We start from the raw sequence: 25,772 nt of genomic DNA on the forward strand, positions 1-25,772 counted from the left end.
GTGGCAGATGGGTTGGGTTCGCCTGAGCCCCCACTTCTGCCCAGAGGTTTTAGCAGGTTCCTGAGGACTGGGCTGGGCCCTGGGCAGGCACAGAGCACACTCTTTGGCCCACAATGGAGGCCCTCAGAAGACCAAGAATCCAAATGCAGTAGGAGTTATTAGGAGATAATTTTAGGCAGATAGAGAGGAAAAGGGGTCCTTGGAAAGTTTTCGTGTCTTTTAAAGAAGCTCCTGAAGTGTTTATTTCTTTTCCTTTTTTTTTTTTTTTTTTTTAGATGGAGTTTCGCTCTTATTGCCTATAGGCTGGAGTACAGTGAGCCATCTTGGCTTGTTGCAACCTCCGCCTCCTGGGTTCAAGCAATTATTCTACCCCAGCCTCCCGAGTAGCTAGGATTACAGGTGCCCGCCACCAAGCCCAGCTAATTTTTTGTGTTTTTAGTAGAGACAGTGTTTCTCCATGTTGGCCAGGCTGGTCTTGAACTCCTGACCTCAGGTGATCCACCTGTCTCCGCCTCCCATAGTGCTGGGATTACAGGCATGCGCCACTGCGCCTGCCCCAAAAGGTTCTTGTCTAACAGGAAAGCCCCAGTTCTTAGAGCTGGGCAGGCAACCTTTGATATTTAAATGCAGACCATTAGAAACTAGTTCCACTCAAACATGGTGATTCCCACTCTCTTCTCCTTGCCCTCACATAAGCCTGGCAACAAGGCTACCCTCCCATATCCTCACATGTGTAGAACATCATGGTGCCCTGCATTTGCATATTAAAAGGCTAGGGTGGAAGGGCCAGTTTTTTTCACCGGGCTATGTGAATGACATGCCTGGTCAAGCCAATCCCCTGAGCCCTATGCAAATCAGACACCGCCTCCTCCAGCCTCTTCCTGCACCTAGCATGCGGGGTCTTCTCTCTAGGCTTTGGAGCCTACCTCCCTCTGTCTCTGAGCAGGGGAGCTTCTTCCTTCTTTCTTCTCCCTTCCTTCTTGCCTATTAAACTCTCCCCTCCTTAAAACCACTCCCTGTGTGTACCTGTGGTTTTTTCCAATTTGAGGCGAGATGAAGAACCTGGTGTTCCTCCACTCATTGGAGCCATATCACAAGGTCTCCTGGCCAAGTCCAAGGAGGCCTGGAGAGGGACCCATGCTATACAGAGTCCCTCACCTCAGCCTGTGTCAGGCCTTCGTGCTGCAGGTGCACCACAGATGCGGATGTCCCAACAGCACTTGGATGGATATTTAGTGAAGGGGAAAGCAGAAAGGACGCTTATACATATAAATCAGAAAGAAGATGGACCAGACCCCCTGCTTTGTCTTGGCTCAGAAGGGCTTTCCAGAAGGCCATGGAAGATGGCATGGGATGCCGCCAGCTAGCCAGATCACACGTAGTGATGTTCACACTCAGGTTGACCTTTCTGACACCTTGTGATGGGTAATACTGAGTGTCAATTTGATTGGATTGAAGGATACAAAGTAATGTTCCTGGGTGTGCCTGTGAGGGTGTTGCCGAAGGAGATTAACATTTGAGTCAGTGGACTGGGAGAGGCAGACCCACCCTCAATCCAAACGGGCACCATCTAATCAGCTGCCAGCACAGCTAGAATAAAGCAGGCAGAAGGTAGAAGGAGCTGACTTGCTGAGTCTTCTGGCCTCCATCTTTCTCCTGTGCTGGAAACTTCCTGCCCTGGAACATCAAACTCCAAGTTCTTCAGCTTTTGGACTCTTGGACTTACACCAGTGGTTTGCCGGGGACTCTCAGGCCTTTGGCCACAGACTGAAAGCTGCGCTGTCGGCTTCCCTACTTATAAGGTTTGAGGACTTGACTGGCTTCCTGGCCCCTCAGCTTGTAGATGGCCTACTGTGGGACTTCACCTTGTGATCGTGAGTTAATTCTCTTTAATAAACTCCCCTTCATATATACATCTATCCTTAGTTTATTAGTTTAGTTCTGTTCCTCTAGAGAATGCTGAGTAATACATGCCTCAACGTCAGGGTTCCTTGGCCGCCTTCTTTTTTTTTTGAGACAGAGTCTCACTCTGTCACCAGGCTGGAGTGCAGTGGCGTGATCTTGGCTCACTGCGACCTCCACCTTCTTGGTTCAAGTGATTTTTCTCTCTCAGCCTCCCGAGTAGCTGGAACTACAGGCACACGCCACCATGCCCAGATAGTTTTTGTTTTTTTAGAAGAGACGGGGTTTCATCATATTGGCCAGGATGGTCTCGATCTCCTGACCTCGTGATCCGCCCGCCTCATCCTCCTAAAGTGCTGGGATTACAGGCATGAGCTACTGCACCCGGCCATTCCTTGGCCTTCTAATGCCTTCGATCTATGGGCCTCCTCAGCTGGCAGTCCTACACTATGCCCCCGTCCTTGACCCTCACAGGCAACCTAACTCCAACCTCAGCCCTGCTACCATCTGGATTTCCAACCCCAGAATTCTGTTTTGGTAGATTTGCTCCACCCCAAATGCATGCCCTAAAGCTCCAATGAGGCCTCAGTATAACTTGCAATACGCTGTTTTTTTTTCTGAGTCCTAGCTACAGATAAAGCTGGGTCAGGTGGTCCTCAAGGTCCCTTTTAGTTGTAAAAATCATTGGACTTGACCTCTTGCTAACGCCCACATCCTAAGTAAACTGAGCCCATCCGTTTCCTCCTTCCCCTTTCCTTCTCTTGCTGAGTAAGAATTATTTCTTTTCACTGATAAAACCAACCCCTCTGTCATCTGTGTTCTTGCATCCTTCATGCATCTTCTGGGAGGTTGCTCTATTTATTCCCCTTTTCTTTTCTTTTTCTTTTTTTTTTTTGAGATGGAGTCTTGCTCTGTCGCCCAGGCTGGAGTGCAGTGACCGGATCTCAGCTCACTGCAAGCTCCGCCTCCTGCGTTCACGCCATTCTCCTGCCTCAGCCTCCCGAGTAGCTGGGACTACAGGCGCCCGCCACCTCGCCCGGCTAGTTTTTTGTATTTTTTAGTAGAGACGGGGTTTCACCGTGTTAGCCAGGATGGTCTCGATCTCCTGACCTCGTGATCCGCCCGCCTCGGCCTCCCAAAGTGCTGGGATTACAGGCTTGAGCCACCGCACCCAGCCTATTTATTCCCCTTTTCTCTGGTATCTTTGATCTCTTGGGGGCTCTTAGTTCTCAAGCAGCACATCCAGCCTGCAGGGTTGGTCGCCAGCTTCTCAGTTATTCTTTTTTAGATGAATAAGAAAATGAATAAAGGAAGAGGGGTGGCCTGGGTGCCCTGCATGAATTCAGCGCTGAGAGTGGGCAGACGCTGAGGAGTGGCTTTCCCTGCACAGCCAGTCCCGGGTGGGATGTGGGAAGGGCTGGGACAGAGCTCCCTGACACTGAGGAGGACAGGCTGCAGGCACCGAGATCTGTGTCAGGAAGGATGGAGAGACAGGCACTCAGGGGTCCTGGGCTCAGCTGGATGAACGTCTGGTTTTGTGGGACCAGATGCCGAGTTCTGAATCCACTGTACCTACAAAGAAGTTTTTGTTCTCCTCAGACATAGTTGAGAAGAACAACTTGCTCAGTTGTATTTTTTAAAATTTTATTGCTTTTAGTGACAGGGTCTCACTTTGCTGCCCAGGCTGGAGTGCAGTAGCATGATCATAGCTCTCTTCAGCTTCAAACTCCTGGGCTCAAGTGAGCCTTCTAAGTAGCTGGGACTACAGTTATGTGCCACTGTGCTCAGCTAATTTTTACACTTTTTTTTAGAGATGGGGTCTTGCTGTGTTGCCCAAGCTGGTCTCTAACTCCTGGGCTCAAGCAATCCCCCCATCTCAGTCTCCGAAGCTGCTGGGATTACAGGCATGAGCCCCTGCACCTGGCTTTCAGTTGGCTTTTATTTTATTTCAAGACAGTTTCTATCTTTTTGCCCAGGCTGGAGTACAGTGGCATAATCTCAGCTTACTGCAACCTCTGCCTCCTGGCTTCAAGTGATTCTCCTGCCTCAGCCTCCTGAGTAGCTGGGATTACAGGTGCCTGCCACCACACCCAGCTAATTTTTGTATTTTTAGTAGAGACGGGGTTTCACCATGTTGGCCAGGCTGGTCTCGAACTCCTGACCTCAGATGATCCATCCACCTTGATGTCCTCAAAGTGCTGCAATTACAGGCGTGAGACACCACACCCAGCCTTAGTTGGTTTTTAATTACTCCCTAGCACCCAGGTGACCAGTGTATTTTCTGTGGCCTTTTCTTAGCCCACTGTCACTTAAGGGGAAGGGCACAGGACTAGAAAGGGGTTAAAACCGCCGGTGATACTGCCAACCCAGGAACCCTCCACCCGTGTCCTGGCTCCAGGGCTGCCGTTCCTGGATGTCCCCGACCCCAGCTCTTCCTGTGCCTCCTGCTCTACAGCCCAGAGGCAGCCACCTGGGCTTAATGTTCCTCCCGCACCGGCAGGGCCCAGAAACCAGTCTCCAGGGCAAAGGTGGTGGCGTCAGTCACTGCCTGTGTTGCAATGATGTGTGAAAAAATCCTTATGGAATCAGTAAGTGACTCCATCCATCCTTCCTCATTCCATTTACCATCCAGCAAGTAAGACTAAAATTATAATTCAGAGATCTTGGCTGTAAGAATTTTATACCATTCTGGAACCTTAAAAGTGTGTTTCCCCAGAGTGATCTGTGTGTGGTAAGCTGAAAAGTGAAAAGGGCCCGCATCGGGCAGAAGTGTGACCCCTGCAGATTTGTATGTTGAAGTCCTAACATATCGTTACTGTATTTGGAGATGGGGTCTGTAAAGAGTTGATTGAGTTCAAATAGGCCATTAGGTTAGGCCCTAATATGACTGGTGTCCCCTTAAGAGGAGGAGATTGGGACACAGACAGGTACAGGCGGAAGACCATGTGGACACAGGGAGATGACAGCTGTCTAACAAAGCCACGGAGACACCAACCCTGATGACACCTTGCTGTTGGACCTCGAGCCTCCAGATCTGAGAAATCAATGTCTCTGGTTTGAGCGACCCACCTGGCAGCCAGTCCTGTAAGTGGAGCAGAAGGTGTGGGAGACGGGGGCTCGAGGAAAGGAAGCCATCCAGGCCCCGGGCCCCGAGGCAGCAGGCCTGAGAGCGGACGGGGTTCCATGGGGAAAGGCCCTGGGAGGCCCCTACCCACAGAGTGTACAGAGTACCCTGATGAGGGGAGAATTACCTTCAGAAGCAGACAGCACAGGCACTGCACCCCGCACAGGGTCACCGGCCACCCAGGAGAGCAGAGACGGAGCCACAATGAGCCGATGTCAAAGTATGTGAAGCAAGAAGAGACCAAGCCCATTTCACCAGCGTGCAGCTGGCCTGGGTGGCGCCCATAGCCACAGGGGCACCTCCCCACTCCCCGCCACCATTAACATGCCATGAGCACCAGGCCCAGGACACGGCCTTCTGAGCCTGGACAAGAATTGAAGTCATGGATTCTAGACCAGCTCTCCCGACCCAGTTCCAATCACACCAGCATTTGGGCATCTAGAATATGAGAAATCGGAGCTAGCTGATTTCTAGGGTCCCTTTTAGTACTAAAATTATATGGTTTTGATTCATAATGATTCATAGTGAGTCAACAAGAAAAAGGTTAAATTATGTTCTGAATATGCTAGTTAGGAGAAGAGGCAAGCCTGTCCTCTATTGTGTAAATGTTTCAAAGTTATTGGAATCTGAAATCTGTTTTGTTGTTTCCAGATGAAAGGTTCAGATAGGGGAAAATTGATTTTACTGGAGCTTCTCACCCGCCACGGTGCACAATGGGCACAAACTGTACCTGTCTCACTTGTGTTTCTTCTTCAGAGCCTTCTGGGCACAAGGAGATTGCAAACTGCGCCTTTTCAAGGTGAGCATTCCGAAGCCAAAAGAACATATTATAACTGTGTGTATAATAGCACTTAAAGTTGACATGCCATATCTAATTCCAGTTTTCTTTCAGAAATAGGATTATCCCAGAAAACAGAAGGTGGGTATTTACAATGCAGTCAGCATCTTCTTTCCTAAGATCTCAGTGCTTTCCAAATACCAAGAGTCTCTCTGTCTTAAAATTATTTAAAAATTGTAATTAATTGCAAAATTAAAAGAAAGGGATTTAGTGGTTGTATCTCTGTTCCCTCCGTCTTAGCTAAAGCCACGTGACGTCTTCATTTTTCAATTCATATCCCTCCAAATAGACAAGAGCACCAACACAGCGCCCACAGATAGCTACCCGCCTGACCTACAGCTGCAGAACCCAGGGCAGAGTCCAGAGGAGGGAGAGATCTGGTCTTTCCTGAGGACATGCCCCTCTCTCCGTGGTTCTGTCTCCTTGACCCTCACTCACCAGGACTTTCCTGGACTCCGAGTTCTTCTTTCTTATGCTTTGTTGGTTCGGTCATTCCTTTCCCATTTTATCCTGAGATGAACAATCACTCTTAAAGGAAAAGAGTAGTTCAAAGGAAAAGAGTAGTTCTCTCAGTTCGAATCCACTGGCACACTGGACATGCTTGCTTTCTGTGACCTCCTGGGGAAGGGAGCACTCCCAGAACTCCTGTTGGCGAGGGTGGCAGAGACCCAGGTTCATCCAGCTCCTCCCTGCCCTAAAAAGGACCTGGGACCTCCCCCAGGTTTCTCTCAAGGGAGCACAAATCCTTCTGTTTACATTGACTCATTCAACAAACATTTGTCAGAACACTAATGTGTTTAGGTAGACTCATAGAATGTTGGAGTTTCGAGAAGACACAAAAATAATCTGGTTCAATGCTTTCATTTGGTGGTGAAAACCTAAAGTTCTGTCGACAAAAAGGGTCAAATTCTGTAAAATATTTAAAGAGATTTATTCTGAGCCAAATATGAGTGACCGTGGCCCATGCCACAGCCCTCAGGAGGTCCTGAGAACATGTGTCCAAAGTGGTTGGGGCACAGCTTGGTTTTATACATTATAGGGAGGCATGAGACATCAATCAAATACATTTAAGAAATACATTGGTTTGGTTGAGAAAGATGGGACAACTCAAAGTTGGGGGTGGGGGCCTTCCAGGCTATAGCTAAATTTAAACATTTCTGGTTGACAATTGGATGAGTTTGTTTAAGACCTGGAATGAATAGAAAGGGAATGTTCAGGTTAAGATAAAAAGATTGTGAAGACTGGCCGGGTGCAGTGGGTCACACCTATAATCCTACCACTTTGGGAGGCCGAGACAGGTGGATCACCTGAGGTCAGGCGTTAGAGACTAATCTGACCAATATGGTGAAAACCCACTTCTACTTAAAATACAAAAAAACTAGCCACGTGTGGTGGCAGGCGCCTGTAGTACCAGAGGTTGAGACAGGAGAATTGCTTGAACCCAGGAGGTGGAGGTCACAGTGAGCCAAGATCGTGCCACCACACTCCAGCCTGGGCAACAGAGTGAGACTTCATCTAAAAAAAAAAAAAAATTATAAGATTGTAGAGACCAAGGTTCTTTTGAAGTCTTACTGTGGCTGCCGTTAGAGTCAACAGATGACAGATGTTTCCTATTCAGACCTTTAAAAGGTGCTAAACTTTTAGTTAATCTCATTAGGATTGGGAGGGTCTGGAAGAAAAAGATCTAGCTATGCTAATAGAGATTCTTTACAGATGCAAATTTTACCCCACAAAGGACAGTTTTGCAGGGCCATTTCAAGATGTGGCAAAGAAACATGCTTTGGGGTGAAATATTTTTATTTTCTTTGACTGTCTTGTAATGCCAGAGTCAGTTTGGAAAGTAAGTCACGATATATGGATTTAAATAAAATCCATCTGATGAGAATTTATAGTTTGTAAGGCATGACTCCCCAGACCCCTTAGATAGGAATTTGGGCAAGATAAAAAACATCAGAGTTTACTCCTCAGTTCCTAGAGAAGGGACTTGCCTGGTGGAAAGGTTATGAAATATGTTCCTGGCACTACAGGACTAGAATCCAGCCACTTAAGTCCTGGCCTGAGCATGCGAGGGTCCCTGTCTTTTCCTGCTGGCCATAGCTTCAGGAGCGGGCTTTGCAGCTTCACGCGTCAGGCATGTGCTGTTTCCAAACTTGAAGGCCCGCCCTCTACATGCCTGACACCCCAGGCGGTAGCTCTTGCATCGACACATCCGTGGGCTTTGACGAGGATACAGTCTGCTCTTCTGCACATGACAGCCATCAACACTGAGATACCAAAGATAGCTTTGTGTTCCCCCTTCACCCTTGGACTTCCCTCCGGCCCAGGAACCTAAGACTTTCCACACATCCAGAGACCAAAAGAGACATTGCTTAACTTTTGATTTTTTCTTTGAAAAAAATTTTATAAAATATAACATAAAATTTATCATTTTAACTATTTTTAAGTGTACAATTCAGTGGCATTAAGTACATTCACAGTGTTGCGCAATCATGACTATTCTCTTCCAGAACTTTTTCATGATCCCAGAGAGAAACTCTGTCCTCATTTGCTATTGGCTGCTCTGTGTCTCCAAAATTCTTATGTTGAAGTCCTACACCCCAGTACCACAGAATGTAATTGTATTTGGAGACATGGTCTTCCAAGAGGTAAGTAGGTCAAAACAAGGTCATTGGGGTAGGCCTTAATTTCATATGACTGGTATCGGTATCCTTATAATAACAGAAGATTTGGGCCAGGCACGGTGGCTTACACCTGTAATTCCAGCACTTTGGGAGGCCGAGGTGGGCAGATCACTTGAGTCAGGACTTCAAGACCAGCCTGGCCAACATGGTGAAACCCCATCTCTACTAAAAATACAAAAATTGTGGTGGCACATGCTTGTAGTCTCAGCTACTCGGGAAGCTGAGGTAGAAAAATTGCTTGAACCTGGGAGGCGGAGGTTGCAGTGAGCCAAGATCGCACCACTTCACTCCAGCCTGGGCGACAGAGCGAGACTCTGTCTCAAAAATGAATGAATGAATAAATAAATAAATAAATCAACCAGGAAATCTGGACACAGCCACGCTAGGCACAGAGGAAAGACCATGTGAAGACACAGGGAGAAGACAGCCATCCACAAGCCAAGGAGAGAGAAATCCAACCTTGTTAGCATCTTGATGTAGGACTTCTGGTCTCCAGAATTCTGAGAAAATGCATTTTACCATTTTCACTATTTTTATTTAACTATTTTTTTTAAGCCAGCCAGGTTTTGGCATTTTGTTATAGTAGCCATAGTAAACTAAAACACCGTTAAATAATAACTTCCTGTACCCACTGTCTCAAGCCCCTGGTAACCTCTATCGCGTAGTCTCTATGAATTTGCCTGTTCTAGGCCCATATAAGTGGATTCATACGATATTTGTCCTTTTGTGTCTTGCTGATTTCATGCAGTATGATGTTTTCATGATTTATCCATGTTGTAGCATGCATCAGTACTTATTTCTTTTTTTGTTGTTGAGACAGAGTCTTGCTCTGTCACCCAGGCTGGAGTGCAGTGGCATGATCTTGGCTCACTGCAACCTCCGCCTCCCAGGTTCACACCATTCTCCTGCCTTAGCCTCCCGAGTAGCTGGGACTACAGGCACCCGCCTATATTTCCAAATAACATTAAATTGTATGGATATGCCACATTTTGTTTATCCATTCATCTCTTGATAGATGTTTGGGTAGTTTCCATATTTTGGCTATTGTGAATCATGCTGGGTTAGCTTCTGATTTTCAAAATAAACCAAGATAAGAGTTTAAGAGAAAGAGATATAGGATTTCCAGAGCTGAGTTTATGTCGTAAAAGAGTTTAGAAAATTCATGATAATGTAAGGTCCTGTTTTCTCTCTCTAGACCGGGGAGAAAATGTGTTCACCTTGCCAGCGGCCCAGACAGAGCTGATTTATGAAGACAGGACAATTATAATGGAGCAAGAGTAATTCATGCAGAGCCAGCTGTGTGGGAGACCAGAGTTTTATTATTACTCAAAGTAGTCTCCCCAAGCATTTGGGGACTGGAGTTTTTTAAGGTAATTTGCCAGGTAGGAGCTTGGGAAGTGGGGAGTGCTGTTGGTCAGGTTGGAGATGGAATCATAGCAGGGTTGAAATGAGATTTTCTTGCTGTCTTGTGTTCCTGGGTGGGATGGCAGAACTGGTTGAGTCAGATTACCAGTCTAGGTGGTATTAGTTGATCCATCCAGTGTAGGGTCTATGAAACATCTCAAGCGCTGATATTAGGTTCTACAATAGTGATATTATCCCCAGGAGCAATTTGGGGAGGTTCAGAGTCTTGAAGCCAGAGGTTGCATGATCTCTAAAGTTAATTTCTAATCTCGTAGCTAATTTGTTAGTCCTGCGAAGGCCAACTATTCCCCAGACAAGAAGGGGGTCTTTTCAGGAAAGGGCTATTATCAACTTTGTTTCAGAGTCAAACCATGAACTGAATTTCTTCCCAAAGTTAGTTTGGCCTATGCCCAGGAATGAACAAGGACAGCTTCTAGGTTAGAAGCAAGATGGAGTCGATTAGTTCTGATCTCTTCACTATCATACTTTCCTTAGATATAATTTTTGCAAAGGCAGTTTCGATCCCTCCCTTTGAGTTTCATAGCATCTTATTCTTAAGGTGTGGGCTATGCAGATGGGAAATGGCCATCAATCACTCTGGCTTCTTCCTCCTGACAGGGGGCATAGTGGGGGTAGGAGTTGACTCCCAGGTGAGAGGAGTAGAACCACTTTGTAGTTGTCTGAGTGTTTTGAGCATACTTGCATAGGCTGGGCTGGGAGTCCAAGGGTTTTTGTTGTTGTTGTTGTTGTTTGTCTGTTTGTTTTGTGAGATGGAGTTTTGCTCTTGTTGCTTAGGCTGGAGTGCAATGGTGCAATCTTGGCTCATTGCAACCTCCGCCTCCTTGGTTCAAGCAATTCTCCTGCCTCAGCCTCCCGAGTAGCTGGGATTACAGTCATGTGCCAACATGCCTGGCTAATTTTTTATTTTTAGTAAAGACAGGGTTTCTCTATGTTGGTCAGGCTGGTCTTGAACTCTTGACCTCAGGTGATCCACCCACCTCAGCCTCCCAAAGTGCTGGGATTACAGGTGTGAGCCACCACACCCAGGCTCCAAGGCTTTTATGACAAAAGTGTTAGTATTCCCATCTATAGTTTTAGCACAGATTTAAGTGGACAGTGTACTATAAGGTAAATAATGAGTTATAGGATAAGGAGTATAATTCTTAGTTTTAAAAGTAAAGATTTGAAAATATTAGTTTGGAGACCTGTAGCCTATAAATAATTTAGGATTAAGTCTAAATTGAAGAAAAATAAAAATAAAAACTCAAATACAACCAACAACAGGTGTACTATAGTTTTTGGAACATAATTTTTCTCTTTCCAATCCTTATTTTTATTAAAAACAAATCATAATAGGATTGACTTTTTGTAAAATAAATTTTAGATTTATTATACTTGGCCTGATTATTTGTATAAAGTGCAGTAAGAATAGTTATTTTTTACATAGGCTTTTAAATTTTGCTTTGATGGAACTCTGTTCCATAAGGAATCTCAGATAAGACTTTTTAAAGCCGAGTCCTGTCATGGGTTTGTAGCCTCAAGTACCTATGAGTTGGGTAAATTCCTCTTCTCTTGAGCTCCCAAGATAACATGGGGCACCTGGGCCTGTTAGAAAGTGACATTCTTTATTTATCACAGGTCAGGAACACTATATAGGGACTGTGTGGACAAGGTATGAGGCCGGTATTCTCAAGGAGTTTTTACTGGTTCTACAAGTCAAGTTTGATTCTTTAAAGGAAAGTATGTCATTCTAGTCAGAGTCTTGGTGAAATAACCAGTTTCTCTAATTGTGTTCTGTTGTAAAATAAAACACTTTTATTGTACTTATGTAAATATCCATATTGTCATAAGTAAAGAATGCTCACAAAGGTTTTTAAATTGTGGAGAAATTAGGTAGAGAGAAAAAATATATGTTCTAAATTTTTTTTCACAGGAGTATATTGTATTCAATTGTTAAAAGCTGGAAATAGTTCAAAAGAAAAGTTTCTTTTGATCTGAAAAATGAAAAGGGTCAGCAATGTTTTAAGCAAAAAAAATTAAAAAAGATTACTTCAGTTTTCTATTAGTTCGGTCCATTTAGTTAATTCTCATTCTGTTTGATATTCATTAATATTTTAGTTCTCTATGAGTCCTGAAAGGTTTTTTCCTTTAATGTTATAGTCTTTAAAGTTATCAGAAACTTGTACTTAAGAACACTTGTCAGAGTTTTATAGTTGATTATAAAACAAACTTTTAAAGAGGACCAAATCAAGACAACAATTTTCTGTGGATGACAACAAAGTTTTAGGGAAGCCACGGTCAAAGACACAATTAACAGAGAAATTTGTTACCTCTGTGGCACACAATAATTTAACATAACAATTAAAATTATTACTGATGACATATACTGAGGCATATCAGAATTATAGGACTCTTGTATAATTGTGTATATACATACTAATAAATTTATATGCACATAAACCAAAGAAAATTAAACGCCATTTTATATTTTATGTTTCCTGTATGATTTTACATTAAATAAGTCAAATATGTCTTTTTTGGACTTTAGGGGACCTAATTTTTTTTTTCTTGTTTTTAACTTAAGTTTGATTTTGGAAGGTTGGTTAAATATAAATATTTAAAACACTGGATATTACAAAATAGAATTCTAGGTTACCGTAAGTCATTTATTTAGCCAAAATGATAATTTTAAAAAGGGAAAAAAAACCCTTTATTCTGATGGAGAAGAGACTTGGCTTTCTAAGCAACAAGACCCAGTGAATATAGTTTGAGGCCAGTTTTCTCTCCTCTCTTCCCTCCCCTCCCCTTATTTTTGTAGTTTACTTAAAAGGCAAACAAAAATCTTTCAGTGTCTCTCAATATTACGTAAAAATCTTTTTCAAAAGAAAAAAACAAATGTCATGTTTGTATTAGTGCATCTTTAATGCTAAAGCTAGTTTTTGATAAAATCCTATAAATTTTTCGAGTTTTAATTAGTTTGACCATAAGATTTGTATAAGCCTTTTATAACCCTTTATAATTTTTTTTATTGCAAAACAATGTTCTAAGAAAACTCTGTTGTGCTTTTATTCAAATGTCCAATTTATGGGAGAACTGAATGATGTCAGTTTAACTTTAGTCAATACGTTCACACACAGAATCTTTTACAACTAATTTTTAATGAACCTTCCATAACTTGTTCAAACCTTTAGATTTTGCCTACCCTGCTTAAAAAAATCCTTTAAGTCTCTAAACTGAGGCAAGAAATTCACACTCTCAGATCTTTTTATAATCTTTTTTATACCAAAAGTACATTCTGCTTTCCTTACACACCTTGTGTGTAGAACTGTTTATTCAGTAGTCTCAAATAAGTGTTACACTGTTAACTCTTAGCAACTTTATTTTTGGTAAAAAACCTGGTTAGTAAGTGATAATTATATACCAAGTGTGGACGTGGGACACCAGAAGCTCTGTATAACTTTCCAGTATAGTTAGGGGGCACAGTCAATTTTACATGTCCCAGGCCTTATTTCATTGTAAAGTAGGCAAGTTATACAGTAAGAGTCATAGTGGCATTTTATAAAGTATTTTATGAAGCATTTAGGAGGCCTAACAACCTTTGAATTGTACAACATTTCTTGTATAAATTCCCTTTCATGAATGTTTTTACAACTTACACAGACCATCTATGACATGTTTAGACTTTCTGTCTTGCACTAAACATCTCTCTTTTTAAATAGCCAGTGAATTTACTTTAGGACAAGAATTTACAGACAAGATATTTTCTTATATAAAATCTCTTTTCATCATAACCTTTTTTTTTGTATATTTAGGGAGCATGGTTAATTCTACATTTCTCTAGGCCTTATCTAGAATTTAATGGCTTCAAGGTAGATAAATTAAACAATTTTTGAAAGTCAAAGAAACAGTTTATGACTTTAAAGCATTTAGTAAACTTAATATCTGACCTAATTTAGACCAAATATCTAAATTTTGAAGATGTTTTTATTTTACCAATGATCTTTAAAACTGGTTTTATTTCTGAAAGATTATTAAAATCATATGAACTAAAAGGCATTAGTTTTAATTTTCCTGACAAAATATTTAAGTGTTTCTTTCTTTAAGCCAATTGATTAGAGCTCTTTTATATAAACAATACATACACAACACATATAAATACAGACAGAAGATCCAGTAGTTGTAAGATTGTTTTCATTTGCCAGTTCTTTAAAGTTTCTTAATTGGATTACTGGTTTCAGGGTGGAGCCCTTCAAGGGACAGGGTCAGGAGAGCCTATGGTTTTTAGGGGATAATAAGTAGGCACAGCTGGAAGGGAAGAAAAAAATCCCAAAGTTAAGGGTCCCATTTTTATATTGTATCCCAGAGCCTAAAAAAGAGGGAAATGCCATTACACGCCAAGGCTAAAACTTCTGCCATAATGTAAAGAAATTGCTGATGCTCCCAAAAGTCACAGAAAAAAAATGTTAGGTAACATAATATCAAACCAACCAAAGCCTTAGATTTTGAGAGAAATTTATCTGCTTCCAACTTACAGGGTTCCATGAGGAAAACAGGTTTTTTTGGTTTGTATTTTGTTTTTTCCAGAATGGAAGTTGTTAGAAATTATCTTAAGTTTTCTCATGTGGGCATCAAGAGGGCAAAATGGAGAAATAATTCAGTTGACTGAGAAGAAAAACAAACAAATAAAAACTTTTTCTTAAAAACAACCAAGATCCAAGAAGAGAGAGAGAGAGAGAAAGAGAAAGCCCTTTAAAAAAATAGAGAGAGAGAGTGCTTGGATATCTGTTTTTAATTAAGCTGATTTTAACCATAGAGCTCTTTTAATTTTTTAAAAAATTTCTTATTATCAGACTCTAGTCAGGATAGACAATCAATATTTCTGGCTTTTGAACTTTGCCATAGGTAACCTCTTATGTGAAATTGGTAAGACTTTGTTTTGTTTTGTTTTGAGACAGAGTCTCACTCTGTTGCCCAGGCTGGTGTGCAGTGGTGCAATCTCAGCTCATTGCAACCTCCGCCTCCCAGGCTCAAGTGATTCTGCCTCAGCCTCCCGAGTAGCTGGGATTACAGGCATAAGCCATCACACCTGGCTAATTTTTGTATTTTTAGTAGAAATGGGGTTTCACTCTGTTGGTCAGGCTGGTCTCAAACTCCTGACCTTGTGATCCGCCCGTCTTGGCCTCCCAAAGTGCTGGGATTACAGGCGTGAGTCAGGGCGCCTGGCCAAAATTAATAAGTTTTAAATAAGGTTATTACCTAACCAGGGACACATAAGGTCTCCCAAAGAAATAGTAAGCAGTTTGGTTTCTTTTCTTTTTTAAAATTAAAATCATTTTGAGAATCTTCCCAAAAGTAGTTCAGAGAAAGGAAAATTCAAGACAGGAAATCAAAAGCTTCCCATGACAGGAAAAGAATCAAGAAATGGCAAAAAGTTACACAAATGACAAAACAGAAAGGACTCATTCTCTAAGCCAAGAACTGAATCTGAGCCACCTGTCAGAAGACAAAGCCTTGGCTACTGAGCTACAGAATTGAGTGGGGTTTGTTGTTCACTCCAGAAGGAGCCTAGAGGAGTCCATTTCAAGCTTGCAAAGGCTTTTAACTGTTCAAGATGATTTTTAGGGCTAAACTATGACATTAACCCCAAAATTCCAGTCCTCTGGATGGCAGAGACTAAGGTACCCCATGTGGTCACATGGTTAAGCTCTGAAGGACATAAAACAAAGAGAAACTTCATCCAGTTTTGGTTTCAGGGACCCCCAGTAAAGTTTGTAACTGACCAGCCTGCCAGGCTGACTTGAAAAGCAGGCTTATAGGGGTTCTATGTTCACATTTTATCTTGTGATAACCCTCTCTCTATTACAGAACAACACAGAAAGGCAAGTTCATAGCACAAAGTATCCAGGTTTGTTATACCCCAAGACTAGTCTCACAAATCCTTTGTTTCTATTAATCAAATGTTTCCAGAGGAGACAAACAGTGATGTTTACCATTTACACTGAAATACACACACATACACATGCAGAGAGAGAGAGAGAAGGATACCAGAAATTGGCTGGTAAGACATTCTTACCCTTTTTGCCAGCATACTAGATTTCCAGGTTCCCTTTCTCTGCAGCTTCCGGAAGAACAAAGGGGCTTTTGATTACCTTGTTCCCTGTTTCTTAGTTCTGGGGGTCAAGCCACTTTACAAAAAAAAAAAAATTCACCATTTTCTGTTTTATGGAACCTTAGGCAAAAGATTCTTAATTTTGCAAGATGCTGCCCAGCAGGCTATGGGGAACCAAATTAACATTTTCCATCCCAGTAAAAGACACATAACAAAATACACACAACAAATATAAATAATAAATACATTAAAATAAATACACTACACAAAATAGGCAAAATACACATAACAAAACAGACACTAGTCACCTCGTTCAGCACCCAATATCGACCTGGCAAGGCTCAAACGTTCTCCTGTTGGTCCTTGTCTGCAATTCACTCACAGGGAGGAGAGATAACCTCCAGCCAGGGACCCAGTGCCATCTTTAGGGAGCACAGAACGGACAGACAGCCTCCCTGAGTTAGGCCTGCTGGACGTCCATCAGCAATTCCTTCAGGGTTCTCCTCTGCACATAAAAACACACATAGGCACAGGGTAAGATGGCCTTCACGACACAGATTCTAGACTTAGTCTCAAACCAAGAGTATTCCTTCAAACAAGTCTCCTATTCTCCATCCAATTAGATGCCCCATAATGGGGCTACAGACAGACACCCTGAGAGGCTACCATGAGACAGCAGCACCTCCAGAGAGGCCAACAAAGCAGGAGAGGGAAGGGGCTGTTGGCAGCATCTAGAATGCTCACCCAATCAGACACCCCACCGTGAACTACAGACAGACACCCTGTGACAGGCTACAGTTATGGGATGTTTCCCCAGAATTATTTTTCCGTTACAGTTAAATCCATGTTCATTGGGTCAGCAGTGCCCCACTGGTAGAGGCCGGTTCCAGAGTCAGCCTCCAGTTCAAGAGAACTAGGCACCTGCTTGGACCAGCCTCTGGATCCATCACCGGAGGGGGGGCTACAAAACCATGGGCAGCCACAGGGGCAATCCCAAATGAGCCCCCAAAATTGTAACTGCCAAATGAGTTCACCTTGCCCACTGCCCAGAACCGATGTATCAAAACAGGAGAAATGTAATAGAGAAGGTAATTCACACAGAGCCTGCTGTGCAGGAGACCAGAGTTTTATTGATATGCAAATCAGTCTCCCTGAGCATTCCAGGATGAGAGTTTTTAAAGATAATTTGGTGGGTAGGAGCTTAGGAAGTGGGGAGTGCTGATTGGTCAGGTTGCAGGTGGAATCACAAGGGGTCGAAGTGAGCTTTCCTTACTGTCTTCTGTTCCTGGGTGCAATGGCAGAGCTGGTTCAGATTACAGGTCTGACTGATGTTAGTTGATTCATCCAGTGTATAGTCTACAAAATATCTCAAGCAGTGATCTTAGATTTTACAATAATGATGTTATCCCCAAGAACAATTTGAGGAGGTTCGGACTCTTGGAGCCAGAGGTTACATGACCCCTAAACCGTAATTTCTCATCTTGTAACTAATTTGTTAGTCCTACAAAGACAGACTGGTCCCCAGACAAAAAGGGGGTCTTTTCAGGAAAAGGCCGTTATCTATTTTGTTTCAGAGTCAAGCCATGAACTGAATTCCTTCCCAAAGTTAGGCCTATGCCCCAGAATGAACAGGGACAGCTTAACGGTTATAAACAAGATGGAGTCAATTAGGTCTGATCACTTTCACTGTCATAATTTCCTTAGTTATAATTTTTGTAAAGGCTCTTTCAAGTGTGTCAGAGGAGACCTACTGCCTGTTGCATCAGCCTCCTGTGTGCAACCTTGACTGGGGGCAGCAGAACCCCCCAGATAGGTGGATATCCAAGCATGGGAAAATAAGTGCCCCATGTCCATGGGGACCTCCCAGGGTTCCCTGAGCCACCAGGACCTGAGTAGGGGTGCCTGGGTGGGGGCCAGGCAGCAGGGATTAGGGCAGGTTTGTAGAGTTCGGGTGATCCTGGGAGGGCTCAGGGAGCAGCCAAATGCCTTCCCTGGTGACAGGAGTGAGCCCCTTCCTCTAATCAGAGGGACAAAGTCATACAGGCCAAGACATTAGCAGCCGTGTGTGAGAGCAGCCAGGATTTTTTCAGGGTACCTCCTCAGGGGTCTGTGGGGAAGAACTTCCCAAAGGACTGTGGGCATCAAAGGTGTGGCTTATCTAATTCAGATGGAGAAGCAAGGCTGAGGTTCAAGTTCAAAGAAGGATAGCCAGAAACGTGAAAGTCCTTGATATTTACAAAGGCTATTTCTTTCTTCTAGCCCTGATTCAAACTCCTTTCTGCCTATTATCAAAAGAAAGAACAAACTTGCATAATTTAAACAAATTTAAAAATAGGTTCCCTTTTGACTAAGAGAGATTAAAAAAAAAAAAATCAGTTCCTCTCTGCCTGGAACAGATATGAGGGAAATGTCAGTGGATGGAAATTACAGTGAGCTCCTATGGAATTCTGGGAGATTGGACATGGACCCCGGAGCGATGCTGACATTTATTCATTATTCTGCATCATGGTTTTCTCATCCGTAAAGCAGGAAATGGGGACAGATGTTTCTCACGGCCCCTGCGTGGTTCTGTATGGGGAACTTTTTTCGTGGGTGTGGATTTTTTTTTTTTTCTTTTTGAGACAGGGTCTTACTGTCACCCAGGCTGGAGGTCAGTGGCATAATCATGCCTCACTGTAGCCTCGACCTCCTGGTTCAAGTGATCCTCCTGTCTCAGCCTCCTGTGTAGCTGGGACCGCAGGCGGGCAACACCACGCCCAGCTAGTTTTTTTAATTTTTATTTTTGTAGAGATGGGGTCTCCCTATGCTGCCCAGGCTGGTCTCAAACTCTTGGGCTCAAGTTATCTTCCTGCCTTGGCCTCCCAAAGTACTGTGATTACAGGCTTGAGCTATGGCACCCGGCCCTGTGTGGGGAACTTTTTAATAAATATGCTCTAATACAGTCATTCTCCAGGTACATCACCTGGGAACTTAGAAAGGTAAATTCTCAGAATTCCCCCCGCCAACTTACTGAGTCAGAAGCTCTATGATTTAACAAGCCCTCCGGGGAATTCTAGTGTATTCTAGTATATTCTGAAGTTTTATAGCCACTGCTTTAATAGAAACGAAGTTTGAGTCACAAAATTTGTGGAATAGGGCCTCACCACTTTACTACTAGGCAGATAATAAGGAGTAAATAATACTTATTTCCAAAAAAATCAAAGAATATTGGAAAGAATACATTAGACACATTAGCTTCAGTACCAGAATAAGTAAGTTTTCACAATTTATAAATGTGTAATATTTTCCATTTAAGTCAATAATAATAATTTTTAATTACATTTTATTTTGTAGAGGCAGACTCTCACTATGTTGCTCAGGCTGGTGTCAAACTCCTGGGCTCAGGCGATGCTCCTGCCTTGGCCTCGGAAAGTGCTGGGATTACAGCAGAGAGCCACTGAGTTTGACCAAATATTATTTTTTTAAAGAACCAGCAGCACGGTTAACCAGACACCCCTTTCTGGTTAAATGTGCAATACACAAAAAGTTTTCATAGTCACATAATAATTTACTTATAGAGCTCTATGCAAATTATTTTTCAAAGTTATATCACTGAGTTTTTTAGGGGGATAACTCATAAAACCAAATGGGTTAAGTACACGGGTTCTATAGTTAGTCACAACGTTGTGAGAGTAAACTATTTTTTTAAAGGCAACTAGATAATATGCAGCTGTGTACAGATGTGTTCCCAGACTAATTTTCTTTTTTTTCTTTTTTTGAGATGGAGTCTCACTCTGTCACTCAGGCTGAAGTGCAGTGGTGGGAGCTTGACTCACTGCAACCTCTGCCTCCCGGGTTCAAGCGATTCTCCTGCCCCAGCCTCCCAAGTAGCTGGATTTACAGGCGCCCACCACCATGCTCAGCTCATTTTTTTGTATGTTTAGTAGACACGGGGTTTCGCTACGTTGGCCAGGGCTGAAATTACAGGTGTGAGCCACTGCGCACGGCCAGTTCCCTATTTTTATCAGTGCACGTTAACATTTATCTACTCAATTCCTCACCGGTATGCAAGGCTGCCCTTTTCTGAAGGGTGCTAGTGGCGAATCCATTGAAAACTCCACTGATTGTGTTCCCCTTGGGCCTCTTCAAGATGGAAAGATGGAAGGATTCAGGTGGGGCACAGTGGCTCATGCCTGTAATCTCAGCACTTTGGGAGGCTGAGGTGGGCAGATCACCTGAGGTCAGGAGTTCAAGACCAGCCTGGCCAGCATGACGAAACCCCATCTCTACTTTTTTAGTATTTAGTATTTAGTAATAATTTTTGTATTTTTTACAAAAATTAGCTGGGGTGGTGGCTTGCGCCTGTAGTCCCAGCTACTCAGGAGGCTGAGGGAGGAGAATCACTTGAACTCTGGAGGCAGAGGTTGCGGTGACCCGAGATCGCACCACTGTACTCCAGCCTGAGCGACAGAGTGAGACTATCTCAAAAAAAAAAAAAAAAAAAAAAAAAAAAAAACAGAAAAGAAAGAAAAAAGATTCTACAGTGAGCACAAAGGTGAAAGTCACCTTGAATGCTTTTACCAATTGAGTGTGGATGAACTAATTCAGAGCATTGCAGGCCCCTGCAGGAAACTCAAAGTTCACAAGCAGTGTTGAAAATGCTTAGGCTACTGGGAGGCAACTGCCTTGTCAGGGTGGCCAATGGTTTCCCCGTTGCCAATCGGACAGTTAACTCCAGTCCTTGTCTGACTGGACGTCTGCGGATCCCTACCTCCTCTGTAATGCTCTTTACCCTCGACCCAGGGATCCAGGACGCCCTACTCTAGGATCATTTCCTTTGCCTCATTCATCACTCAGACTCCTTCATTTATTCCTTCTCTTCTCCCTCCTCTGAGTGCTGCAGAGCCCGGGTTTCTATCCTCAGACCTCTGCCATGCCTGATCTCTGTCCCAAAGCAGCACTGCCAGCATCCGCAAATAAAAATCTAGCCCTCCTATTCATAGTAACATCGAATTTCAGATCAATGACAAAGAGTTTTATGGCATAAGTATGTCCCAAATATTGCATGGCCCCAAATATTTACTTAGTTAACAAGTAAAAATTGCACAAGACATACTTATGCTAAAGAGCCTTCACTATTTGTCTGAGTCCAATGTCACTGGGCATGCTGGGTTTCATTGGCCAAGCCTATGATGATTTCACACAGTTTCATGGTGATATCATCTATGGTGACTCCTCCAAAAATGTTTATCTCTAGCCTAGATCTCTGTCCTGAACAGCAGACTCCTGCTGCCTCCGGCCCATCGCCACTCGGGTAATGAAAAGGTGTCTCAACCCGAACATGTCAAAAACAACACTCATCGTTCCCCCAATTCCTTGCCATACTCACAGGTAGTCTTGTCCCCCCAGCTGCGCACCCACAAGCCTTGCACTCAGCCTTGACTCTGTTCTTCTCACACCCCATGTCCAATCTGCCAGGAGGTCCTTGGTCTTCCTGGGCTACCCCAATAGTGCCTCTTGCTGGTCACTGCAACCACCTCCCATTCCTTTCCCTGCATTGTCCTGTGCCTTACATGGTTTTTTTCCTAACATGCCAGCCAGAGTGACTCTTTTAAAACATTTATCATGCCATGTCACTTTTCAGCCCATCGCCCTGCAGCAGGTCGCCATGTTACTCGGCATAAAAGCCCAAGGTCCTTGCTCTATCCTGCAAAGCTCCTGTGACCCTGTGGTCTCTGGAACCGTAACTCCTCCCCTCTTCCTCCAGACCACTCCATCTCCCGCAGCCTCCTGGGTGCTTCCACCAGCTAGCATGCTTCTACTGCAGAGCCGAGGCCCTGGCTGCTTCCTTCCTCCCAGAATGCTCTTGGCTCAGGTGTGCATCATGGAGATAGCTCCTGCCTGCCCCCAAATCGCTGCTCAAACCTCACCTCGGTGAGGCCGGCACTGACCTCATCACCGACCTATTCACATTCCAAACTGCTCACCTCCCAGGACTCCTCCCCAACTCTTCTTTATCATTCTTCCCAAAATATCCATGTCTAACTTATTAGGCAATTTTTTTATTATAATTGTCCTCTGTTTTCAGTCTCTTCTCAATAGAAAGGAAAGCTCCACAATGCCCAGAGTCTGCTGGGTTCCCTGAAGAATGCCAGGCTCCCAGAAGAGGGCCTGCCTCCCCGCAGGCACATGTGTGTGGAATGAATGAATGAATGAGTGAATGAATGAGGCTTGTGCAAACTAAGCTGCTTGCAGGAGACACCTGCTCCTTCTTGGGCACTGGCTGAAATCGTTTGTAGAACTTAACCTTTGACTCTTCTCCACACCTGCCTCCTCAGTGCCTCGCAGTCAAACGCAGGTGGAAGAGGGGTTGCCCTGTACCTCCAGCTAGGTGGGACTCTCCAGGAAAGAGTGACTTGTCACCACTAAGCCACCTCAGCCTTTTCCAGAGACAAGCCTTCTCTAGGCCAGTCATCAGTGTCACAGCTACTTCTTCTTGGGATTTGTGGCTCTATATTCACATGTAAGAGACCAAGGCACCCACGGGGAGCCACATGCACCAACAGAATACACTGAAATCAATCTTGCTGCGACTGGGGCTACAAGCACGGTTACTTGGCTCACCACAGGTATTTTTGTTCTTTCTTTTTTGTTTATTTATTTTTTTGAGACAGGGTCTTGCTCTGTCCCCCAGGCTGGAGTGCAGTGCTGTGATCTCGGCTCACTGCAACCTCCTCCCAGGTTCAAGCAATTCCCCTGCCTCAGCCTCCCAGGTAGCTGGAACTACAGGTGCACACCACCGCGCCCTGCTAATTTTTTTGTATTTTTAGTAGAGATGGGGTTTTGCCATGTTGGCCAGGCTGGTCTCGAACTCCTGACCCCAAGTGATCCGCCCACCTCAGTAAAGTGCTGGGATTACAGGCATGAGCCCCTGTGCCTGACCATTACAGGTATTTTCTTAAGTTGCCAGTTTGAGTTCTAGAGGATCCTGGGAATGTCATGTTTTGGGGGACGAAATAAGAGAGGAAATTATCAAGATTGCTTGCTAAAATGACTTGTGCATCTGGACAAAAAAGAAAATGCAAGGGAGACAAACCCCTGAATCTACTTAGTGAGAAGGTGGAGTAGGGAAGGGGACGTGGTGCCCGAGGCAACAGGCTTTACAGTCTAACTTCCCCGGTGTTAGGTCCAGCTCTACTTACCCTTATGGGAATCCTTGGCCTCTCTGAGAACTTCTTAGGGTTAGGGCCTAACTGTCCTGGAGTTAGGTCCAGTTCTGCTTCCCCTTGAAGGAAGTTCTCAGCCCCTCTGAGCCTCAGTTTCCTCTTCCTTAAAACAGGAATGCTGTATCAAAGAATAGCTTTGTGAAACACAAAAACAAATGAAATACGCATGCAATGTACTTAGCATATGTTTTTATTTGTTCTTCCCAGAACAGAGTATACAATCAACTGCAGAGACTCTCATTCTTTGGGATTTAATTCTTTGGGATTTAAGCCAGCTGCTGGGTTTCTGTGTTGTTTTTCAGCTTTATTGAGGCATAATTGACAAATAAAAATTTGATATATGAATACATTGTAAAGTGCTTACGAAAACCAAGTTAACTAATATATCCATCACCTCATATAATTCCTATTTTTGTGGTGAGAATGCGTAAGATCTACTCTCAGCAAATTTCAAGCATAGAATGCATTATTAACTGTAGTCACCATGCTGTACATTAGGTCTTCAGAACTTATTTTTTAACTAAGTTTATACACTTAGACAAACATCTTCTCATTTCCTAGATGCTGGGTTCTAAGAAAACAATATAACAATTTTCCCAAGGAAAAAAAAAAAAAAGAAATTCAGGCCAGGTGTAGTGGCTCATGCCTGTAATTCTAGCACTTTGGGAGGTAAAGGTGGGGGGATCGATTGAGCCCAGGAGTTTGAGACCAGCCTGGGAAAAATAGCAATATCTTGTCTCTACAAAACAAAACAACAACAACAAAAACTAGAAAAAGTAGCCAGGTGTGGTTAGCTGGGCATGGTGGCGTGTGCCTGTAGTCCCAACTACTTGGGAGGCTGAGGTGGGAGTATTGCTTGAACTCAGGAGTTTGAGACTGCAGTGAGCCTTCATCTCAAAAAAAAAAAAAAAAAAAAAAAAAAGACAAAGAAAGAAACTCATTTTCCTTAAGAGTTTGCTTTTGCCTTAATGAATGTTACTTAATGTTGTGAATGTTTAGAAATCAAGTAGCAGCTTCTGCATGAAACCTCTGCTCAGCCAAGATACTTTACTGTTCCCACAAAGATACTACAGGATCAGGCTGTAATCTCAAAGCAACGCTCCAGCCAGTGTTCCTTTTAGACAAGTTATATTCATGTAGGACGTGACCTCTTTCTAGAATCAAACTGAATTACGTAAGTAGTTCTTGGCAATATTTATCAAGCCGGTCTTCAAACGGTTAGTATCAAGTAGCAGAGGCTTGATAGAATATATTTTTTGCTGTTAAAAAGAATACTAAACTGTATGACATATTGTTATAATAAGGAAAAGTGTCAAAACAGACCCAGGTTAAAAAAAAAAAAAAAACAAAAACACCAGAATAATGGCAAAGGTTGTCTCAACAAATGCAAACTATTATAGTGTATGCCAATCATATCACATAGGCCAGGCTTACCTATGATAGTGTTCCTGAAGCCCTTTTCAGAAACCAAAGCTAGAATCCATTTCATTCCTGGGTAACCCGAAAAAAGATATTTTAAAATTAGTATGGGACTAGGAGAGACTAAAATCTGTTGTTTTGGAGGGAGATCTAGAGTTTTCTCTTGGACAACAGATGGAGAAGTTGGAGTGAATACTTTTTAGCTTTTTTATTGAAATCACATGAATACAAAAAAGGGCACAGACCATAAGTGTACACATATCAATGAATTTCCCCAAAGTGCACACAGCCATGTAATGACAACCCCAAACAAGAAGGAGAATATTACCAGCACCTCCAAAGCCCCCTTCCTACCCTTCCCACTCCCCAACCCTTCCCACTCCCCACCCCACCTGCATCTCCAAAAGTAACCACAAAGACTTGTAACATTATCTTGACACATAGACCCGTTGTCCCCAGTTTTAAACTTATCTTGGAATCATAAGTGGTAATTTTTGGTGTCTGGCTTCTTGGGGTCCAAATTATATTTGTGATATATTTTCATGTTGTTGCATTTAGTTGAGTTTTATTCATTTTCATTGCTGAGTGGTATCTTATAGCATAAGTATGCCACAATTTATTTACTTGTTCTAGTTTTTATGAATATCAGTTTGTTTGCAGTTGTTCGCACTCTGTCACCCAGGCTGGAGTGCAGTGGCATGATCTCAGCTTACCACAACCTCTGCCATCTGGGTTCAAGCGATTCTCCTGCCTCAGCCTCCCATGTGGCTGGGATTACAGGTGTGTGCCACGATACCCAGCTAATTTTTTTGTATTTTTAGTAGAGATGGGTTTTTGCCATGTTGACCAGGCTGGTCTTGTACTCTTGACCTCAAGTGATCTGCCCGCTTTGGCCTCCCAAAGTGCTGGGATGACAGGCGTCAGCCATAATGCCCGGTCCAGTGCTGTTTTTAATGGTGTGTTCTTAAATGTGGAAGTGCCAGGTCACAGGTATGCCTATCTTCACTTTAGGAGAACCTGTTCCATGTCTTTCCCATACAAGTTGCATTGCTTTACTTTGCTCCAGCAGTGTGAACTCCTGTTGCTTCAC

The 25,772-nt window shown here is 43.4% G+C and overlaps 1 protein-coding gene across 1 annotated transcript in view; it reads left to right on the top strand.

Annotated features, from left to right (window-relative positions):
* The first annotated feature begins 239 nt into the window (after positions 1 to 239).
* The window catches only part of AGPAT4 (1-acylglycerol-3-phosphate O-acyltransferase 4), a 173,454-nt gene continuing 147,921 nt past the window's right edge, over positions 240 to 25,772 (top strand). The window contains exons 1-4 of the mRNA XM_077999210.1: positions 240 to 1,874; positions 5,678 to 5,825; positions 8,372 to 8,509; positions 9,741 to 9,915. The gene's annotated coding sequence lies outside the window, so the exon portion shown is untranslated. The remainder of the gene's footprint in view (positions 1,875 to 5,677; positions 5,826 to 8,371; positions 8,510 to 9,740; positions 9,916 to 25,772) is intronic.

Source organism: Macaca mulatta, chromosome 4, assembly GCF_049350105.2.
Source record: "Macaca mulatta isolate MMU2019108-1 chromosome 4, T2T-MMU8v2.0, whole genome shotgun sequence".
Classification (NCBI taxonomy): domain Eukaryota; kingdom Metazoa; phylum Chordata; class Mammalia; order Primates; family Cercopithecidae; genus Macaca; species Macaca mulatta.